At 41.7% G+C, this 23918-nt stretch overlaps 1 long non-coding RNA gene across 2 annotated transcripts; it reads left to right on the top strand.

The window, feature by feature from the left end:
- The first annotated feature begins 860 nt into the window (after positions 1 to 860).
- LOC134484955 (uncharacterized) lies at positions 861 to 22744 on the top strand. Of its 2 annotated transcripts, none has more exons than XR_010062782.1 (2): positions 861 to 1695; positions 22332 to 22744. It is a non-coding gene; the product is annotated as an uncharacterized LOC134484955 (long non-coding RNA). The 2 variants fall into 2 exon arrangements; XR_010062783.1 differs by having other exon boundaries at positions 861 to 8274.
- Positions 22745 to 23918: the final 1174 nt, after the last annotated feature.

The raw sequence follows: 23918 nt of genomic DNA, 5'->3' as shown, positions 1-23918 counted from the left end.
GACACGGGCTGTAGACCGCTACCTCAGACCTTGCTCCGCCTCCTCCCAGTGAGGCATAGATAGACCACGGTGTTTGTACAAGAGCAGAAATCTTTCTGCATACAGCAACGATGCTGTTCACGAAGTCCCTGACCTGACCTAAGATATTTCAGGCAGAATGTGCTGCCGCTACATGGTGTGAGAGCACGCTCTACGCAAGGGACAGAGATTGCGTTCCGGACCAAGGCTGCAGTGACGTCACACAGTGAAAATCAGGCGAGGGTTTCCCCAAGTACCCTGGATTTATTATATGCTCGATTTAGAATTAATTTTTGGTCATTGGGCACTCAAGATTGTTGCCAAATGTTTGCAATTTCCACCTCCAGTTACACACATCCGTATTGAATCATGAAACAAAGTTTAAGAAGCTGGACTTTAGTGACCCCTGGGGGGGGGGTTCTAAGGAATGGTTCAAGGCTGGCTAATTTCTTACTGTTGAGCTTACAGAATTCTGTTAGTAGTCCTTTTTCTATAAATGTGTTCAGCCGCCAGCATGTGTGGGTTTCATCTTCTTAAAAAGGCATCGAAGGCAAAAAGAGGGAGAAATACAAGGAAATGGAAACACAAGTTTCTATAAACTAAACACGAATATATGCTATTATCTAGCAATTCCACTCCCAAGTATTTCTGCCACAAACATGAATATATATATGTGTCACGCGCTATCGTCTCGCCAGCAGGAACGCACGCGTGGACACCAGGATCCTTCTGCAGCAAAGCGTTTATTACATCTTAAAGAGGGGGACTCGGGGCCCCAGCATGGCGCGGCTTATATACACCCTAGCGCGCGCATCCACACCTGATTGGTTGCTTACCCATGATCTCATAGGCACGCCCCGGAGTGGGCAAAGACCTGGCACGAAGACACTCTTGCACATGCGCACACAGTTAACTTCCTGAAAGGAAGTCGGGCTGGCGCGGCGGAAGCCAGCGCCATCTTGTGGTGGCGAATGTTATTGCGGCTCTCCACATATATGATCATGGGAAGGGAGGTACAGGCATAGCAGAGTTATCGGTAATGGGCCCAACCTAGAAGTTACCATTGCCTATCAACAGAAGAGAGAGAGAGCAATCCAGAATATTCAGCACGTGGAAGGCAATAGCAGCAGCAGTAGCAGCAGCAACAGCAACAACAATACAAAACGGTGAACTGCTATCCACATCAACATGGCGAATCTCATAAAGATGTTGGGGGGAAAAAGCACCAAGACACAGCAGGCGAACTTCATGAATCTGAGTACGCAAAGCTCACAGACAGGCCAAACGGATGTCTGTTAGGAGGCGCTTGAGGGGAGGAGAGCGTTCAGAAAGCACGTGGAGGTTCTTGTTTGGGAGGTACGATCAAATGGTTTATCAGCTGAAGAAATTTTGCTGAGCGATATCTTTATAAACGTGCACTTATCTGCATATGCTGTCAACTTCAGTGACTTTTTTGAACTTTACAGAAGAACGCCTGACACTTCAATCCATGATCGAGCTACCTGAAACGAGTCGTGGCTCACTTAGCAGACCCCAGAGTAGGGAACAGAATGGAATTTACTCCTTCTTTAGGTGGCCACATGGGACCTTAAAACACACAGGAAAGGAGACCTGGGAGAATCCATCCCGTATAGTGTGGCACGGGATGGCAAATAGATGAGAGAGGAAATTCTATAGGTGAGTACGGTGCCAAGAGCATGTGGCTTAGGGCTGATTGTTCACCCAAGAAGGGCTCCTTTTGATTGTGGTACACAAACTTTCATTCTTGTGTTTGTAGAGGTTGGAGAGTCTGCTGAAGTTATCTGTCCGGGACTTTATGTTTACCATCCCTAATTTCTCTGTGATCGCCTCAATAATTTGGCTTACAAAGTGAACCTGAAATGACCCACTGTTATAGAATCTTTGGGTTTGCCTGTTGGAAAGAAAGAGTCAAAAGTAGTAGTGGTTTTGACATGATTTTCTGGAAGAAAACTCTTCCTTGTAAAATGAGAAGTCTTTTCTTGAGTTTGACAAACCACAGTGGCCTATAGTGTTTCCTCATGCAGCTCTGGGTTCCTGGAAGGCAGGGTCACTAATGTCAGCCTGTCCGGGATCCTCTCCCGTCCTGTCATTGACAAAGCCATGGTGAATTTTCCAACCAGATTCTGGAGCACTGGAGAGACCACTGTCTTGCTCAGTTTCCTTGAGAATTAGGCGAGACAGCTTCGAAGAGCCATCAACATAAGATCCGAATCTATGGTGTGACTCACGACCCTGACCGCTGTCTAGCTTTTGGAAAAACTGTGTTGAGAAAGTTCTGAGAAGATTGGCTTCATGTGTGGTGTAGTGAACTTTGAATTTAGTGCAAGGTGGTCTTCCGACCTGTTCGCAAAAGGAGAGAGATGGAGAGATAACACATTTCCTCTTGGGGCTGGAATTTATCTCTAACGTTTTAGCTAGCTGTGTGTTCAGAGTTTTGGGCCAAAACTCCACTTAGCATACAATTATGAGCTTAGAGTGTCAGAAAGGCTACCGCCCAGAATGAGCCAGGACTTGAAAGAAATGCGAAACTAAATATTAAGGAAATATGAAGGGAAATTACAAGAGGAGGTTTGAGTTTTGAGTAAGAAGAATAAGGAAGTGATTTGCCCACCCCCTGGGGCAGGTGATCTAATGTTGACAGATTCACTGACAAGCAGAGCCTCCTCTGACTTCCAGAGACAAGGCTGCTCAGAGGAGGACTAGTCTGTGGAAGCCAAGGCTTGTTGGGAATTTTCGAAAGAGATGAAATTTATCACGTGAAGCTGATCAAAGGTGGTCTGTTCTTTGGTGTACAAGGAACATTAGGACAAAAAAACTGAGTTTTCACACCTGCCAAAAAGTCGTTGTTGGTCAGAAGCAGACCGTATGGAAGCTATCCAAAAAAAGCAAGCGGAGTACAATGCACAGTGAATTAGTTAGACTCTGCAGACTTAGTAGATCAGAACTGTTAGTACTGGACAAAATCCTAGGACCATATCTTCATATCTTGAAAGGATGGTCACAATGTGGTGATATGGTGACCCCCAGAGAGGTGAAGTCATTCATTTCTGGAGATAGTACTTGGTTCATGAAAGTAAGTGTTTCTGGACCAAGTTCAACAGGTTGACTGAGGGGCTTATTGGGGAAACAGAAACTTTACGAAAGAAGAAATGGTGTCCATCTTGATGGCTATGACCTGCATGCTGGTTGTAGCATTAGAATGGAGATCTCTAGTGATGGGACTCAGGACTGAGAGTCTCTCTTCTTTCATATTTTTATCTGTCTGAATTATATAACCTATAGACTGTATTTGCGAGTGTTGATGACAAGCTGACAGATGTAAGCATGTACCCATGCAGACAGGATTTAGACTAATCATGGAATAAGTGTACTAGAATTATTTTGACAGATTAGGAGGATAGACCTGATCCTCCTAATATAAGGCTATTCCAAAGCCTCATATTACTTACCTATAAAATGAAAGTAATGTTATTATCCTTTCCATATGGTTGGTGTGGAAATCCAATACAAGGAATTGGTTAAAAAGCACTGTACTTAACCCCAGGCTTTGCAGTAGCCTATTGCTCAACATCTGTTTTTATTGATACTGCTGCTAACGTGATTACAGTCAATATTAACACAAATATACCAGCAAGAACAAAGCAAAACAAAGTCCAAAAGCCAGAAAACAAAAACATGTGGACACAGGTTCCTAAATGAACTCCATTTGACTTAGAGTGACTTAGAGAGTGTGACTTAGGGGAAATTCGCAGGAAGAACACTTAGCTGCTGGTCGATCATGAAGCATGTGTGAGCTCAAATGGATCTGCAGTTAAGCTCCTGTGTCTGGCTTCAGTTGTCTTGACAGAACTGTGGTGTCTAGAACAAGAGATGTAACTCCCTTGGTCTATCGGAAGGTAGACCTCCACACGAAAGGTTCTGAGTTCAGAGCTAGGGCTCACACACCTTCAGGTCTCGGCCCTAAAGGCACATGAGAATCATATGGAGAGCTCAGATAATAGTCCGTGATTCTAGGGCCCCGCCTGGAATATGGACAGCAGACGTCTGGCCACTTCTTTAAACAAATGCTGACATTTTGGAGGTCTTCGTAGAGATCTAACACTGTGAGGATATTAAAAACTCGAGACAGTTAAGAGATTTTAGATTTTATTTTGTTTGTACGTGCCTGTCTATGTGTGTGTATAGATGTGTGTATATGCCTATACATGTATACATATATATGCATGTATGTCTACATGTATATGTGTATGGGGGAAAGCACCAGCAGAAGAGATAAGGTGGTGACACAGGGAGCCAGATGAATTCAGAGTCCTGGCCACTCTCTTTGTAATAACTTACTGTCATGCCAATGACCCGGTGTAGCACAGTGTGTGCATGTGTATGCACATATGTATGTATCTGTGTGCATATATGTATATTTGTGTGCATGCGTATGTGCAGGTGCCTATAAGTGCATGTGTGGAGGCCAAAGGCAGATACTGATCTAACTTTATCAATCATTCTCTACCTTATTTATTATCTCTCACTGGACCTGGAATCCACCAACTTGTGAGACAGGTTGGTCGGGAAGATTCTGTGGTCTACCTCTGTCTACCTCTCATTTTGGGGGCTACAGGGGTGTCACCATCTCCAACGTTTTCCTTGACTATGGGGAATTTGAACCCATGCCTTCACACTTATTCAGTAGGTCCTTTATCCACTGAGTCACCTCTCCAGCCCTAAGATATTATCAAACAATCATTAAGAGTTTAAGGCACGTGGAAATGTACCACCAGGCAACGTGTTGTGAGGAAGACTTGTTTTTCCTATTTCCAAAGGGTAAAACTTATAATGCCATGTAAGTTCAGAGGGTGGTCGACTAACATTTGAATAGTATTCAAAGTAATTCGATTTTCTAAAAACATCAATGAATTATTTTGTGAAATCAATCAATTATCATTCAAGGATGTTATGGAAATTGTACGCATAAAAGAAAATGCTGCACTTCAGCTAATTAATACACTTATAATTCTATTAAAATTCTTGTTACTTTACTGATAAAGTGAACTGCACCCACTTAGCAGTCACAGAGTGGCCTTTTTAAAGGCTTCCGAATTAATTCAATGTCTTTTTATGTTGTGATTTCTGACTCTACACTTTGCAGACAGCCCCAGTGTTAAAGGTTTGTAGAAAAAAATAAGACACACAAGATTGGATAATGTATAAAGGAAAGAGGTTTTTTTTGAGTGAGCCTTTAGGGAGCATATTCCAACAACACCCAAACAATGGCAATAAGCCACCATCATAGTGTACCTAGGAGAGACATCATCTATAGCTACAGTAGCCAGGCCTTGGAAGAAAACAGAGTGAAGGCAAAATTCAGAGAGAGAGAGAGAGAGAGAGAGAGAGAGAGAGAGAGAGAGAGAGACATATAAGCAAAACATTTATACATACAAGTTTAATTTTAAAATTAAATAAAGTTACTTCATGGGGAAAGTCTTTATCATACCACAAAAGAGCCAATACAACTAAATTCCAGTGCCATAACGTTTGGGCAGTCCCTTGGCAGTCATGACAACAGAGGTCTAATGTGTACCCTGGGTCTCCAAGTCCTCTAATACCTGTTATAGTAGCTGTCTTTCATTCTGAATCTGAATAGCATTTCTGATCTAAGAAGTCTCTATTGGCTATAGGTGATCAGTTCATCCAAAAGGAAGAAGAGAGACTGGGTAAAGGATGGGCGAGGATTTCACATACTTTACTTATCAGTGGCCAGAGAAAGGCAGACCTCACATCAAGTTTGAAATTTCCACTGATCTCTGTGTTGAATCACCAAAGGTTTCAGCCTTTGAGTTGTGTCTGAAGACAGTTTGTTTTTAAACTTATGAAAAGACTTTTCAGCCATTAATTGACTCAACGTTTGAGGAAGGCCTCTGTTTCAGCTATATTAACCAACATCTTTGATTATCCATGTGTTCTTTGTCAATGTAACCTTCAGAAGAACTGGCTGAGTCTGGTCAGTCTGTCATGCTACCAAAGTGTATTGTGAGGTTGTCATCATTATTTGATTTGCATTAGATCCCATTAGCTCGGAATGGATATGGGGAGAATTCTTGTTCTGGAGTGTTTAACAGATATTTGTGGAATTCATAAATAACATTAGGTTACTAAAATACCTGACTTTCATACTCATGCTTGTGCCTGTGATTCACCTTTTTTTCTAGAGTAGTTCTAGAATTTTGTAGTATGTAAGTTTAGTTTTAGATCGTGTCTCTCGTTTCTTAATTTTGTTTAGGGGAGCAACTTGCCCAGGAAAATATTCTGGCCACTAGGTGGAGCCCAGTAAGTGCTCTAGCCAATGAGAAGACAAAAACCTAGGGGAAGTTTCAGGACTAATTTCTTACTGAAAGAGCATGTATATGATGCTTGCTTAGACATATCCATCCATCCTCTATCCATCCATCCATCCACCCATCCGTCCATCCTTCATCCATTCATCCATCCACCCATCCATCCATCCACCCATCCATCCATCTATCCATCCATCATCCATCCGTTCATACATACATACATACATACATACATACATACATACATACATACACACACACACACTAATTTTTCCTGTCTTAGGTTAAACACACAAGAATCATTCTGCAAAGCTGAGGAAAGGCCCAGAGCACTTCAGAGAAACATTGAACAGTTAGAAAAGAGACGAAAGAGACCATCACCTCACTACCTACGGGACTCCTGCAGTGTCTAGATATGTAGTTTCTGGTAGGCTTGAGACACTGCTTTCCCTGGAGACAAGTAGCTGAGACAAGTAGGCAAAGAAAAGAAGAGCACGCTGACTTGATGTGAGACCTAATGTGACCTGGATTTCCACAGAGAAAACTGTGCCTTCCCATGTAAAAAAAAAAAAGGCAGTATAGGCAGGCAAAGAAAGGAGCAAACACAAAGCGTAACTACTAGGAACTGAACGCAGCAGTATGGTCGCCTGCTGTTTTCTTTCATGTGGGCAGAAGATAAAGCGAACTCTCTTCCATTTTGATAGGCTTTTAAGCTGTCCAGGTGAATCTCCATCTTACTATGTAGCAGAGACTGCCCTTGGACTCCTCATCCTCTTGCCTCTTGTCCCAAGGGATGGGACCACAGGCTTGTGCTGCCATGATCAACTTCTCATTCCCATGCAGAGCTCTCAGTCTTTCCGGCTACATTCCTTCTCAGGTATATTTATACCAAAGCCCATTTTGGATAGTAATAATGTTTCATTAAAGTGTTTTGTTTTTCCTGCCAGCCAATTTGAACAGAGTTCTACTCCCAACATGTTCCCTGTGCAAACCCAACATTTTTGAGAATTATATTTTCCCTGTATCAGAAGTTGAAAACACTATCGAACGTTAGGACCCAAAACCAGTTCATTCTGCTTCCTGAACTAAGTGGATACGAACCCAGCCATAAGCAGGCAGTGGTTTCTGAGCTTCCTGATTTGGTAGCTGAATACAGATCACAGGCCAACTCTCACATGAGCTGCTACCACAGTCTCCCAGTATTTCCAAGAAACAAAGCGCTCAATAAAGACGTGTGTGTGTGTGTGTGTGTGTGTGTGTGTGTGTGCGCGCGCGCACGCGCGCGCGTGCGCATGATCAATTTTCAGAGTCTTTGTCTTGAGACGAACCCTAAGTTGTTCAATGAACATTTTACCTCTACAGAAAACTTTTCAAATTCACTGATTAATGAAATGTGAAATATTTTTTCTCACCAAAAGCTGTGGTCCCAAATCTGTTACTTCCACCACCAAAAATCCTTTCAATTCTGCAGCTCAGTACATATTATATTGTCCGAGGAAATCAAAGATTTTGGGATGTGTGGAAGTTAGAGAACTATGTGCTCACACAAGACCATCACTGTACTTGACATCTATCATGCCCGCCAGGTAGGTAATTGTTTGTTACCTTTTGAGTAATTTGGCACTTGTGTAGGCTTAACATTAGTGGATCTATCTTATGGGAAAGATCTACTATAAGCAAGAATTAATATTTTTGAAGTTGTAGCATTAACAAATAATGAGAACTATGACTGTGGGTTGATGTCTCTATGTAGGTGAGGGCGGGCACAAGATAAGGCAAGGCCTGTGATTGGGCAGTGAAAAAGAAAGGCAGGGACAAAGTTTTTGTAAGGCAGAAGAGATGAGAAGGCAGAGGAAGAACCAGGATGGAGAAAGAGAATGACCCATGTGGACTTAAATGGTCACAGGTAGCTATGGAAATCTTATAAGGGATGGATTATTACAGGACAATTTGTCTTATGTAGGTAGCCAGTTTATATCAACATCAAATGACTCTGAGTTTATTGTGTGTATGTTTCATGGGGTGAGAATTTACTGATATACATCTGATTGATTAAATAACAAGCTTATTGAGTTTTGATTTTACCGGGTTGCTGGGAATTCGAGCAGAGTCCGCAGCAAGAGAGCCTCGAGATAGGCGGTCTCTGTATGGGACTGGCATGGCAGCAACCTGTTTTGGGAACTAGATGGATGGCCACTGATGGGGCCATGGTGGTGAGATCACTACAGGGCCCAGAGAGTAGCAGGCAGCATCGTGGAATGGAAATTGGGAAATTAGCGAGTTGGGTGGAGACGATTTGCGAGCTCTGGGCCAGAGAGCCTGCAGAGTCTGGCTGACTGAGACGAAAGTACCCTGCGGGTGCTACGTGGCCCCACCGTGCTGGCGATATCGTGGGCTGGTGCCTCGTTATTCACCACAACACCTGTCACCCAGAGCGTGTTATACCGTGATGAACCCACTGACGCTATCAGGTGGTCCAAATCGAAAGGAACAGAACCGAAAACTGAAAGTTCAAGTTTATTAAGCCATCTCCAAAGAGATGACATTGTAGGGTTTATAGAAGGACAGAACTGAGGTAAACATTAAACAACGCAGTGCTCCAACAGGCTAAAGACAGAACAGGTTGTGAGGGCTCAGCTTCAGCTTCTGCACCATGCTCGTTTCTCTGGAAAGCATCAAGTGGCAGGAGATCTCTAGCTCCCTCTTATCCCAAATTCTGTGTGTGTGTGTGTGTGTGTGTGTGTGTGTGTGTGTGTGTGTGTGTGTGTATGGTGTTCCTGAACAGTGTCAGTGTGACAAACTGAGACCCTTCAAGCAACGGGATAAATCATCAGTCCTCATGGAATTTCAAGCGCCCAAGTACTCAATGGCCAATGACGGTGAATGAGAACATTTCTCTCAGAAAACAGTAATTCCCAAAGGAAACGTTTGCAGCCACTTGAGTGCTGGGCATGCCCTTAGGAGAAACACTATTTCCAAGAAGCTCTGTGGCTTCCATAATTTGTCTGCTCTGCCATCTTGAATGCTTTTTTATTTTCTCAGGGGATGACAATGTCTGGGCAGACTGACTGAGCATGCCACATCCACCAGAGCGAAGTCCATGGTGATTCCAATGTTTGGGACCCTACAGCTAGGATGGCCCCAGCATGCTGCCCTCACATTGACCTTTGACCCTTCTCTTTACTCTCCCACCACTCCCCAGGTGAGAGATGGTAGAGGCTGCTAAAAACTATCTTTTGAGATATTCCTTTCTTACATACTAAGAGTTTTTTTTCATGACCGATTTAGTGTTGTTTTCATAGTTTACCTCAGAGAGAGGAATAGGAGCCACGCATTAGTTATAAATTATTGCCACACATCTCGCATCTGACCAGAAAGCATAGCTGGCAAAAGATTTGTAATTCGGGCTGAAGTCATAGTTTGGTTAAATTACAATTTTAGCACTAGATCGCATAGTTCAATCTCTTCCTTTTAGAAGAAAAATAAACTAAGAAATTAATAAGGAAGTCCAAAGAACCATATCGGTATCACATTTCAAGAAAGCTCCAGAGACGGACTGTAGAACAGCTCTGTTGCTTTCCATGGCTAGGCTGTGTCCTAAGAGTCCCGGGAACTTGGGAGCATGCGCGCAGCAGACATCATCCACAGGCATCAGCACCAGGTCTGAGTAATTATTGTTGTAGTAAGTTCCAGCCTTACCTGCTGCTACTTTGAAGGTTACGCACCACACGGCTATCTTCCTCCTCAAGTGAGCCAAGATAAAACGCTAAGTACACCTTGAGAGGAAATTTGTCTATCTCTTATTTACCTAGTAACATGGAAGCTTGTTTATTGTGGGTTAAGACTTTGCCAAACCAACTGAACACGAAATGATGCTTTCAACCCCGCAGGTCCTTTTTTAACAAAGCGAATGCTTACATACACACAGACTACCCTTAAAGAATGTTTAGAAAAGTTAATAATGACTCTCGGGTGAGTCTCAAATCAAAGGCTCTCTTGATTCAATTGCTACATAATTTTCTAAATTTTCCAAATGAGGTAGAGCTGAAATCCCCAGGGCAGTTACTGTCCGTGGATAAGCTGGATAAACCTGGACTTCCCAAGTGATGTCACAGTGGGAACAAGATAACCAAGTATCCCGAGACCACGCCCACATTTCAGGAGCTCATCTTCAGAAGCAGATGAGCGATCTCTCAGGGGAGATTCTCCATGGAAATAAATACAGTACTGGTTTTTGTTAAATGCCATAATTATATAATTGAAAAACCAACTCTACATATGGTATTTAAAGGTCCTGAAAAGAGTCTTTACAAGTTCTCAAGTTCTCTCACTCACTCGCTCTCTCGTATGTGTGTGTGTGTGTGTGTGTGTGTGTGCGCGCGCGCGCGTGTGTGTGTGTGTGTGTGTGTGTTGTCTTCTTTTCCACCTTCATTTTTTTTGAGACAGGGTTTTTTTCACTGAACCCAGGACTTGAACCAGTAGCGAGGCTAGCTGGTCCCCAGAAATAATCCTGTGTCCCTCTTCCTACATGAGAGTGAAAAATGTGCACTGTGGGCCTGTTACCGCTTTTGCAGGATACTCAGGTTGGGTTCTGTTCCCACCCCTCACATGGTGATTTAAACCATTACTCCATCTCCAGGGGATTTGATATCCTTCTCTTACTTTTGAAGCCACTAGACTTGCATGTGGTACATGTTCATGCATGCAAGAAAAACACTTGCATAATGAAATCTAAAATTTTACCAGTCTTTTACCTGGATACTGGGAAACAGGACTTGGGTGTTTTCACCGAGCAATCTGTCTTCCAACTGTATTTCTAACTGGAAAAAAGCAAGTTACATAACAATATGGATACAATTCTTAGTTATAAATGGAAGGAAAAAATTACTTGATGGAGGTTGAATGTGTATGCAAAAAATATTTTAAATCATAAAAATATCTGAACAAGAACATCGACTGGGTAACTAGGAGACAGATTTTTATTATTTTACCTCATGTCCCTCTGTGCTTGCATTTGTTATAAAGAAAAGCACTATACTTATTACTTAAAACCCAATTATTAATAGAAAAGGAACTTCAAAACATACAACCCCCTTGACTTGTAACATCTTTTCATGTGACTAAAATTACATTTTGCTAGTTTAATTAAATAATCACTTAAAATTTCAGTATCAGTAGTCTTGCAAAGTTCTTTATTTAAAAAAATTAGATTTATTTTGTGTGTTTGAGCATTTGTCTGCTTATATGTTTGTGCACCATGTGTACATGTGGTGCTTGAGAAAGTCAGAAGAAGGGCGTCAGATTCCCTCAACTGGAGTTGTGTGTGGCTATGAGCCACTGTATTGGTGCTGGGGAGCAAACCTAGTTCCTTTGGTACAGCAAATGTCCTTAACTACATCACTCCAGCCCCTGTAGAACTCTCTCCAATGTTAAGATTTAAAAATATAATACTGACCAGTATAACTCCATGTTAACATGATATAGCATGTGATGTGAGAATTAGGACCAATTCATCAGATGTTTCTCCAGTTTAGGAACTCATTGCTCATTCGATATGCATTCGAGAACCTTCTATATGTAAGGCTATGATCTACGTGTTAGAAACAAAATCCTTCTCCTTGAAGACCTGGTGTTCTTTTGGAAAGGACAGCACTCAAAAACTCATCTGCCACAAGAAGTGGATTAATAGATGAGTCTCTCGGGGGTGGAGGGGTTTCCCACACCGTGGGAAGGAGGACAAGGGAGCTTCCTAGGAGTTGACCCCAACTTGAACTTGGAAGATAGAAACTTTCCCAGGCAGAAACACATGGGTAAGAGTGGTTCAGGCAAAATAAACATCATGGGTAAATGGATGGACGCATCAAAGTTTTCAGCACAGAATGAGGCAGATAAGGAAGCTAAAAAAATATGGCGAGGGTATCAGTGTCTCTTACACCATCAGTTCCTCTGGAAAATGATTATTCCAGAGTATTGAGTGGCCACTCTGCTGATTCAATTACATGACAGCTTCCTCTATGGGCACATTAGAATATATATATATATATATATATATATATATATATATATCACATTAGAATACATATATTCCTAAATAATAGTACCTATACTCGAATACAAAGCTATGGATTTTTTATCTTAATGACTATATGTAAAAAAAAAAGTAAAGGAAATTAGTTTGAAAACATTAGACATGGCAATGCATTCATCCAATAGTTCAACACTGGATGAACAAGAAAATAAAGACAGGTTGCTAATGGCACACATTGTCCCAGAACTTTCTTCCTTCCTGTTTTAGTCAAAGTATATTTTTTATGACTCAGGTTTTAGTAAGTTTGTAGGGAATTGTCAATAATGCCTCGTTAGAAGGTGGTTCCTGAATCATAGTTCTTGGTTCGTTTTAGTTACAGTTTGGGTCATCTTTCCTCTCTTGAGGCTTAGATGGAAATTGTCAATAGGACAGTCTCCTTAAAATAAGATTGAGATTCAGAATGAACAATGGAATGTACATGTTACATCTAATCAATGTGATGGATCTATAGATAATGACTGTGATTGTGGGCTCTGTTTCAAGGGATTTAAAATCCAAGTGTCACAATCACAAAACTACCGTCGTCTCTTACAGAGACACTTATACAGTATTTCTTGGCTTTCTTCTTTCAAAAATGTCGACATCCTTATTTAAAAAGCAACGATGGCAAGAATACATTATTCAATTTATTAAGCTCCCATTTCATGGTAGACCGCATCTGGACCCAAATACCAGTTAAACAGAGTACTCATTCTTATCATTTTCTCTATCCTAACCCTGTGGTTTTTCGGGACTTGAACTTGGACCCTCAGGTTTGCTTGGCATTTTACCCTTAAGCCACCTTATTGGCCGCACCTGGTGAACTAACATATTAACCCAGCAGACCTTGTCTTGAGTGACAAATTCTCAAATTAACTATTAGCATTCTAAACAAAATTATTTAAGTTGAGCTGAATTTGAGTGAAAACTATTTGTACTTTTAGCATTTAATATCCAACTAATCGCCAATAAAAAAAAGAACGAACACTCTGTTTAACTGGTATTATAGTGGCAAGGCAGTTAATGTATTACCTGCCTAATACAAAAGTACAACTGAAATCTCCCTTGTATGCTAAAGTGAGGTTTGCTTCAATGGCAGAATACCCCCATAGAACCCCATAGAGCCCAAACTTGAGTACCTTTTACTCCAGACCCTCCAGAGTGTGTGAGAAATAGACAGATACCAGATATGTTTTCAATAAATATATTGTCTTCATAGATGTGTCCTTTGCAGCATTCGCGAAAGTGTGGGACTCTAGGTAAAAGCCAGTCTTCTCTGTATCTGAGAGAAATACTGGCTAGGTCATTTGGATTTTTCTTCTCAAGCATCTGAAATTCAGAACTAGGGTATTAATGTTTGGGTGGTGTCCAAGGCAGAGGAAATTTCTCTTTGTAGAGTTTTCTGAATCTTCCAGAAGCTGAAGAAGCTGGGGATGGGGCTGGCGGTGGGGGTAGAGGTGCATTACCTCTCCCACAGATTCTAATATATGCGTTGACACTTTTTAAATGAATGCCTTCTTTGTGTAGACTACTTTATTTGGATTCCATTATATGTAGCCCGAAGACCCTGTAAAACAGCTTTGGTGTGTTGTGAGGAAAAAAAGAGATGAAAGTGGAGTGTTGGCTGAGCATCAATCAAAGTGACACCCATATCTTCATATCAAGAAGAAGGAAATTGTTAACTGGCTACCTCATTCCTTCAGCTTCTCTGCTTAACTAGGGTCACTCTACAGAGGCCTGGTTTTAGCATTTTCCACAGTCTGCTCTAGGAACACTGCGTTGCTCACCTCAGAGTCCTTAGCATCTAGGATATAGGACTGAGGTTTTATACACATCGAATTAACCAATGAGCAAATAGGACGAAGAATTCTGATTCTCTGGTGCCCATTTAATATTTAAATTGGGGTATTGTCTGGGTGCTGTTATACTGGGAATACAATAGAGTTTTTAATGAATCTTTTCAAATTGTAATCAAGGATTGGCGTTGATCCTCCGCACATTATCTTCAAGTACCCAGCATGACAGTTCATCAGTTGACGGAATCCAAATCAAACAGCCATATGGATTTTAAAACCAAGTACTGAGATATTTTTAGCTCCTGCCACATACAAATCCGCTCTCACTCATACCTAGAGATGTGGCTTTTACTAAATTGTGGTTGCTACACTGTGAAAAGGAAGAGGCCTAAAAATAAGTTCCAAGAGCTTTCTTTTCTTAAAAGAAAAAGTATGTATCTAGTTTTTGAGAATATCATATGAATACTGTATTTACCTCATTCTCTCCTTCCTTCCCCTTCCACTCTCCAATTTCATGCGTGCCTCTCCCACCCTTCCAATTCAGGTTCACACTTACCAGGGCCTTTTTATTTCCTGAGGATGAGCTTGTTTACAGTATATCAGCCGCAGCAAATTTGCCTAGCATGCATAAACAAAGCTCGTGATTTGTTGATCATTACACAGTCATACCTACACACTCACACACACACACACATACACACACAGAGACAGAGACAGAGAAAGAGAGTTGATAGCATGTAAACTTTTAAATTATTTATGAATTTTCATGTGTGAGGTTATTTTGTCTGCATCTATGCCTGTGCACTACAAGCACACAGGACCCAAAGAAACCAGAAGAAGGTATCAGGATCTCCTGCAGCATCCTGTAGAGTAGGTCCTCAAAGTTGAACCCAGGTCCTCTGAAGGAGCAGCAAGTACTGAGCATCTCTCCAGCTTCAGCTGTAAAGCTTTGAAAAGAAGGTATACAGAATACATATGAAAGATGCTCTTACAGAGAAGTTTAGACGTTACAGCCATACTGGTCTCTAATAATGCTGTAGATTAAACTCAGGTCATCATGCAGGGCAAGGGGAATCCACCTGTACTTTGGATCCTCCAGAGAAGAAGCATGAAAGGAGCTCTTACAAAAATCTTTAAATCTATCTCTGGGTGAAACACTTGTCTATGACGGAGTAACTTGCACATGTACAATCACACGTCTCTTGGCAACAGGAGAGCCTTCTGAGAAAAATGCAGTTAAGTAAGTTTGCTATCTTGCCTTTGTGCAAACGCACTTATGTTTTCACACAGGCCCAAGGGGTTAAGGCCTAAGTACCACAAGCCTGCATGTACAGACTCACCACTCAGTTTCAGAGTGCAGAGTAAGTAATTCTTAAGTCATTAAAAAACTACCCTGCGGGGCTAGAGAGATGGCTCAGTGGTTAAGAGCCCCGACTGCTCTTTCAGAGGTCCTGAGTTCAATTCCCAGCAACCACATGCTGGCTCACAACCATCTGTAAAGAGATCTGATGCCCTCTTCTGGTGTGTCTGAAGACAGCTACAGTGTACTTATATATAATAAATGGATAAGTCTTTATGGTTCCGCCTAACCTTTTCGTTGGGCATTACAAACAAGCCTTTTGCTCTTGTTCATCCTCGTGACCAGAGGAAAAGCGCTTCCCTCTAATCCACACAGGTCACTGATACCATCTCCATAGCTGACGCGGTTTCTTCTGGGACTTGGCTGGTGTCACTGCCCCCATGAAGCACATCTTTTTTTTTTTCTTTTTCTTTTTTTTCTTTTTTTTCGGAGCTGGGGACTGAACCCAGGGCCTTGCGCTTGCTAGGCAAGCGCTCTACCACTGAGCTAAATCCCCAACCCCGAAGCGCATCTTTTAATAGCTGTTATCACTTTGCTCTTGTTTTTTGGGGATCACAGCTAAGGCGGACCGGAACATGCCCACCCAATGAGCAGTACAAATCACTGACTTTTACTTTCAGTGTTGCTTCCAGATCATTCCGTGGGGCTCTTACTGGGCAACGTTAACGGCGGGTTTTATAGGCTTTTGTGTCACGATGAAGAAACTAACGTGAGACCAAATCAAACCCCTGTGAAAATCCCTCAAGCTATGTGGTGACACCACGTGCATGAAGCTGCGGCCTGCCTCTGTCGTGAGTGTAGTCTATCTCTGACAGAAGTGACATTGTGTGATGTACAGTTGTATTCAGTACTGCGTTCCACAAATATGTGCAAGTGCTGTGAATGAAACTATAGCTTAATTTATCTAAAGCCTTATGGATTCTGTGGCGCTTCCAAATATTGTGAACTTGTCTATTAATACATATTCACAACTAAGCTGGCACAGGAGTAGGTCTGCTGGAATAAAAGAGAATCTCTGAAGGGAACTGAAGAGAGGAGAAATGCTCTGACACACTGGTTCAAGCACTGGAGGCTTGCGACCTGACTGCTGGTCTCTAGAGTCGGGGCCCAAATCCCGGAAGTACGTCATGAGACCTGGGTTTAGGATCCCGGAAGTATGTCCCGGAGGTATGTCGCGAGGACTGGGTTCTGGAAGCCTGTTCTACCCACTGCTTCTGGCCCTAGTCCTTTTGCTTCTTGGCCCACAGGACCCACTGTTACTGATTTCCCACTACACTGTTCCATCCCGTTTCTGATGGACCGAAACCATCTGAAACTGTGAGTCGAAATAAAAATTTCCTCCCTTGCTGCTTTTCTCAGACATTTTGTCACAGCAAGGAAAGAGGAACTTATGTAGACAGAGGAATATAACTCTGCTGGGTTTTTCAGCCCAGAAAATAAACATCTGTGTTTGATGTCCCTTGGATGGTGTTTGTTGAGAATTAGCAAGTGAGTGTTATTGCTAAAAAAAAAGACCAGTCCTCCAGTCTTGACAGGAACCTGAGCTGAGCCCATCCCTGAGTGTAAGCCGCCTTAATTACATGCTTGAAATTAAAATTTAACATCACTGAGGTAGATAATTCTAAACTAACTTTAGAAACATGCTGTGTTTAACAGCTGGTTACATTTACTAGAAACAACACCCAATTAATAACGTAATTATAGGTCACCTCACTAAAGCAATATAGTTTATGAGGAAGTCTTTTTGGTTTGTTAGAGTAAATTGTTGTATGCATTAAGCAAATTTCAAAGCATTAATATATCAGGACTGTATATTATAAACAACAAAATTATATTTTAAAATATCAAGTGAAAAGAGTCAGAGGATTTCATACACAGAGATAAAAACAAGCTAGAAAATATAATTAAAAAAACCTTCCATTTACAGTAGAATTTCGAGATTAGATATCTGAGAATAAAAATAAGAAAACAGGTTGGGGATTTAGCTCAGTGGTAGAGCGCTTGCCTAGCAAGCACAAGGCCCTGGGTTCGGTCCCCAGCTCCGAAAAAAAGAAAAAAAATAAGGAAACAAGGGGTTAGAAAGATAGCTTAACATTGAAGAGCATGTGCTGTTCTTTCAGAGGTCCTAAGTTTTGTTCCTAGCCCCCAAATTGACTAGCTCAACTGTCTTTGAGTCCAGTTCCAAGGGACCTAATGAGTTAAATCTTCAGATTTAATGAAACTCCAATAAAACAAGTCCCTGCTGACCTCAAACCCTAGAACTCTAAAAATGAACGCTATTGTTCACTTGGAAAACTACGCATGCTAGGAAAACACTGAGAAAGAACCAACAAGAGATGGAATGTAGTGGGAGAAGGCAGAGTCCAGCCCTGGCCTTCAACCATAGCACAGACTGTGCCTTGAACACTAAGTATCATTGGCACATGAACAGAAAGAATACAATGTTCAGGGAAAGAAAGAGTGTGGTAAAAATGGGGTCTTGAGTCTTTCAACTACAGATGGAGCTTGTTGTCAGATTAAGAAAGTTTCCTTTAACTCAATTTTTTAATACACGATATTTAATCTCATCAGACTACAGTAAGTGGCATTATTTCTTTTTATACACAATATTTGATGGAGGAATTTTTGTTGGCATTTTGTCTAGGCTCTACCGCACAGTTACCTGGCAACAGTCAAGTGTGCCTGCCTCACTATAAAAGGGGCTGCTTGCCCATTTCCCCCATCCCTGCCTTTCTCTGTCTCTACTTTCTCTGTCAATACTACCCTCTACCCATGCCCTGAATAAACTGTATTCTACTTCCTATGACTGGGACCTGGGTGGGGGATTCCTCAGTGAGGGCCCCACAGAGGCACCCACTTCCTCCACCTCCCCCAAACACATCTCTAGCCTTTCTTTTTATAACACACAACAATTTTAATGTGGGTTTTCCCTTTTTCTTGAATGTGTGTGAGGAAAATGTAACTAACTTTAATTTATTCTTACCATTAAACAATTATTAATTATAAAATGACAGGTTTTGTGATGACAAATAAATTGTCTAGTAAACACAGTAGGGCAATTAGAAAAACATCTGGAATAAAGGTACAATTATGACCAATTCTTAGAGTTAAAAGATAAACTCCAATTGGAATAAGAACTCTACCGCCTTGACAAATTCCAGAAGAACTCAGGGCGAAGTCTTGTGAAAGCTGAGCGTGGGCTGAAGGCTTTTAACTGCAACTTAAATTTCGAATGCAAGAGAGCCAACGCAATAAATCGAATTACAAAAACTAATGGCAAAATCATAAGAGGTAAATAGTGAACTAAGGGAAATGATTTAAGGTACATTATTACAGACAAAAAAGGACTAAAAATGGTTTTAAATGGCCGAAGACACAATCCATCCTCCTAAAGAGATGTAAATCACCGTATGTCCTTAATCACAGCTTCGCTCATAAAACTGAAACTATGTAAAGAAGCCACTTCCCGCTCATCAGATTGGGACGTATTCAAAAGCTTGATAACCATGTTGGTAAGGCTGTAAGGACATGTGCCCACTCACGCCGCGAGAATATGAAAGGAAACATATGCATGGAGAGTCTTGTTTTGTTTGCACATCTAACAAAAGCACACCATTAGTCTTCAACTACTAATTCTCTTTCTAAGAATTTATGCTGATGACGATGTTCACGTCCCTTCAGAAATTTAAATATAAATAAACAATAAACCTCACTTTAAATAAGTTAGCAATGAAAACTCACTAGGGAAAACTACACACAGTTTCCAGAAGGACTCTTCAAAGGGGTAAGGTTTTGTAAAAGCTGAGCCTTTTAAAAATAATAGCAGATTTTTTTAATATCAAAAATTGGGACTTCCTGAAGGTTTGGTATACTTCATTTAAACAGTCATTTGTGTGAAGAGCGTCACACCTCTGCAAAAATATATCTACAGGGTAAGTTTTTAAAAACAACGCATTCAAAAAGAATCCACGACATATTAATTTTCTGTAAGCAAGAAGGTGAGCTAAGGAAACTTATCCACCTACCCCTCACGACTGCCCCCAAATAAAACCCCACAGGAAAAACAATCCAAGAAACAATGGAGACGTTCATCTACTAAGAGCAATAGTGCAAATAGACTAATAGATCAGAGAGAGAAACCCTTTCTGAGCACAGCTTTTGGACATGGATATGAACGAATTGAAGTGGAGGTTGGGAGTGAATATCAAGTTCAAGTAACTTTAAGAATATTTTTAACAATAAAACGTACTAGAGCTCTTGCTCTTGCCCTCTTCCCGCTTTGTCCCTTGTTTCCCCAGTCCCCTCCCCTCTTCTCTCCACGTGCTTACGGCCGGCCTCTACTCTATTCTATTCCTCTACTCTCTTCTTCTACTTCTCTCTCTCTCTTTGCCCTACTACCCTCTTAATCCCCCCATGCCCTGAAAAAGAAAAAAGAAAAAAGATATTGAAAAAAAAAGTACTAGAGAAAATGCAACTACATGTTATATGTGTGTGTGTGCACGTGCGTGTGTGTGCGAGTGCATGTGTGTGTATGCATGTGCGTGTGCATGTGTGTGTGACTCAAAATCCATTTGTTATTGGCTGGAAAAAAAAGTTAGTCGATATCCTCATGTCCTTGAAAGTCAGGGTTCTCACATTAGAGGAAGAGAAAATAAAAATGGCGGACAGAGAGATGATGGCGTCTTATCTCTACATAAAAAGACATTCCCTCGTGTGTATAAGCTTCCATCTGTCTCTGTGCATATTTTTTTCTAGTTCAGTCCTCTGTCGGGGTCTAGAGAAAAAGACACTTGGGCAGCAGTGAGCATACCTAGTGTTCAGGTCTTAAGTTCTAAAGACTATTCCTCTTAAAGAGGAAACAGAGGTACTAGTGGGGGGGGTAGGAACAGAGAAGGTATGGGATAAATCCAAATATCTTGTTGAACCAAAACAATAAAATGGGTTTTGAAATTATGGACGTATACACAAAGTACACAGGAGTGGTTTCAAAGGTTTTACAACTTGCTAGATCTTCTGGGGTTACTGAAAAAAAATCATGATAGGAATAGCTTGTGAACCCGCAGAATATTTAGGATATATAAATTCATAGTAATAATAGATTAGGCAAGGAGGAAGGAGAGGGATGGGAGGGCGGGAGAATGAGGGAGTTTGTCTCTCATGGTGAACATTTTTGCTTTTGTGGAAAGACTGGGGGTCAGGTGGAAGGTGGCCCGAGGCCTGTGTCACAGCTTGATTAGACTCAAGCTGAGAAGAGCAATGTGATGGAGAGGAGGGTCCTGGAATGGCTTTCAGAAGTCTCCCAGTAGGCTGCGTTCCACGTTCAGAGGGCAACGTAGAAACTCCAGAGTGAAGAAAATGGACGAGTAGGATCACGTGATCAGGGTTACTATCATGAAAGAAGAGTGCACGGCTATCTTATGCCAGGGACATATGGGAAGGTCACACATCCATATGTATTCTTCTGCTTAGGGGACATCAGCAGACCTAACTGAAAAGCCATTGGCTTCACTGTGAAAAGCAAAAAGAGAGAGGGAGAGAGGGAGAGAGGGAGAGAGGGAGAGAGGGGGAGAGAGAGAGAGAGAGAGAGAGAGAGAGAGAGAGAGAGAGAGAATTAAAAAAAAACAGTTCTAGAGCACCAGCGATGAAGTGGACAGGACGGCTAAGTGTGACCCACGGTGTTACCTTGGAAACTGGATAGGAGGGAGAGCATGAAACTTACATGTCACTTCACTGGGATAACCGGCTCTCTATGAAGAGCCAGAGTTATTTCTCTTGAGGTTTTGTCTTTGACTGTCTATGGTGATGTTAACTGTGGGCCTCCGAGACCTAGAGTCTACATGTAACCCCTGTGACCCCCGTCTCCAAGTTAATTCTGATTGGTAAATAAAGATGTCAACAGCCAATAGCTGGGCAGAAGAGACATTGGTGGGGTTTAAGCTTCCCAGTCATGGGATCTGGAGGAGGAGAAGAAGAATGTGAAGAATGTTCAGGAGAGGAGGAAGTTAGAGTCACCTTAAGGGTTAAGGGTTCAAGGGGTTAAGAGGTCAAGAGAGCATGGCCCTGAAGGCTGCCCAATTGTAATTAAGAGTTACTCCCAGTTGGAGGAAATAGATAATAATAACTTGGCTTATCAATAGGAAAGTAGATTCCAAGAACATGGAGGGCAGGCAGCTGCCCAGCTACTGTGCTGTTTATTGTAAAGGCTGTGTGAGTCTTTCATCCAGAAACGTAACTGGTCGAAGATGGGGTAGAAACCTCGGGCTGGGATTTTAAATATTTATTATAACAATGTCATCAGTGGGAAATATCTCACATTTGATAATCACACCATGTGGTTGCATTAAAAGAATAGACATAGAAATTTCTCAGCCTTCTAAGAGGTAAAAAGAAGTGTCATGGGGCAACCTCTTAAGTGGTTTAGAAAAAGTACAGGACACCAATAGGTAATCAGAGAAAGAAAGGATGATAAAAATAAAATATGATCAAAATCCTAAAAGATTGGGAATAGAGGTTCAGTGTAGACAGAAACTTTATGCGTTCCTCTTGTTATTTTTTTTTTCAGAAGTTTAGAATTGTTATAATACCATCATGGTTGTAAAGACTATAATTAAAAGGTCTTTACTGGGGATGGGCATGTAGTTCTGTGGTAGAACATTTTCCTCACGTGTGAGAAGTCTCGATCTCATTTCAAAGAAAAAAAAAGAGTAATTTTAATTGTTCTTTCCGATAACTTTGAACAGGTAAGAAGTGGTTCTGTGGAGAATTCCTGAAATGACATGCACACAGTCCGTGTGGGTGACTGTCATGCTAGTAAGATTCATGACGCAGAGGAAGCATGTTCAGGAGGAAAAGCAGAAGCTCTGGCTGCTGCGATCTAGAATGAAGCAGGACACCTGGTCTTCACATCTGAGAGCTGATCAAGTCGAAAGACCAAGGAGGGAACGCACACCAACTGTAATTCCCAGCATGACTAAGGTGCAAAAGGGCTCGGCGTATAGTGACCTTGCGCTGCCCTGTGGATAAGTCACAGTCAAATCGTACCTGTTCATTTCCAGGACTCTTGGGAAAACCAATTCAACAATTCAAAATACTCAACACTTAAAATAAATACAATCATGGGGCTCTTCATTCATATTATGCCCGGACAAACAGACCGAACAATACCAACTTATTTCTTAGGACTATGTGATACTTAGATATGCTTTTAAAATGAGAAGTACAAATCGAGGGACCGATTTACCACCTAGAATAAGGTTGCATATGGTCACGTTAAATGTAACAGGAATCTAAGATTGGGTACACTCATTGCTAGGCTGGGATTGATGCTCTGGAAAAGCGTGTATTCTTCAAGTTACATTGTTTTATTGGCTGAAGAAATAGAAAGGGCAGTCAGAGAGTTGGCTCAATGATGAAGAGTATGCACTCCTCTTTCAGAGGACCTGAATTTGCTCTCTAGAACTCACAGCCATTTGTATCACCAGCTTCAGGGGATCTGACACCTTTCCCTGACCTACGAAATAAAAATCACAGCAATACGTTTCAAAGAGAAAAACAGAAGCAAGTCCTCCACGTTTGCTCAACGTGGCTTTTTCCTGTGTGAAAGGCAGGCACGGGTTCATTTGACTGCAGATCCTGGATGTCTTGCAGTCTGAGTGCTCTCCCATTGTAGATGTCTCCTCCCACTATCCCTTGCCAACTCTGCTGCTTCATAGGGCAACATTGTTCACACTAGAAAAGAGGTTGCTACACTGTGAGTCAGTCCATGACCAATGGTCTGCTTTGGAGATCAGTAATGGGGTCAGGGGGTCAAAGGATGATCCTTGAGAGCCGTAGTCTTACAGCATGCAACAGATTGGCCTTCCGGATTATCCAAACACTCAACTGCAAGTCTATGTGGCTCTTTGACAAACTTGGTCATCGGCCACTGAACTGGCCTGTTTAAGATGTCAAAGCCTGGGCTTCAGACTAAGCCGAACCTCAAAGACAGTCCCCAGATCACTCTCACAGCGATGCTTGCCATAGCAGACTTCCCCCAAAGTGAACTCCTACAACGTTACTTCTTCCTCTGGAAGGGCTTAGCATAGATCATGGTTCACACATGAAACTTAGGGTAGGTACTGTATAGACACATTGTATATACACCCCATACTCAGAAACCAGTTAATGTGTTAAATGTGTCACCTATTGTAACTTCTTGAGATAGCTAATCCTGGCTTGCTCACTCTAAGGCAGAGGCAGTTTCTATACTGGCGTATAATCAAGAATTTCTCCTACTGCTAATGTCCGTCTCTTGCTTTAATTCTTTTTTCTGCACAGCTTGGTCCTAT

This window comes from Rattus norvegicus, chromosome 1 (assembly GCF_036323735.1).
Source record: "Rattus norvegicus strain BN/NHsdMcwi chromosome 1, GRCr8, whole genome shotgun sequence".
In the NCBI taxonomy this organism is placed as follows: Eukaryota; Metazoa; Chordata; class Mammalia; order Rodentia; family Muridae; genus Rattus; species Rattus norvegicus.
The sequence above is the reverse complement of the archived record's forward strand: the minus strand, read 5'-3'. Positions and strand labels throughout refer to the sequence as shown.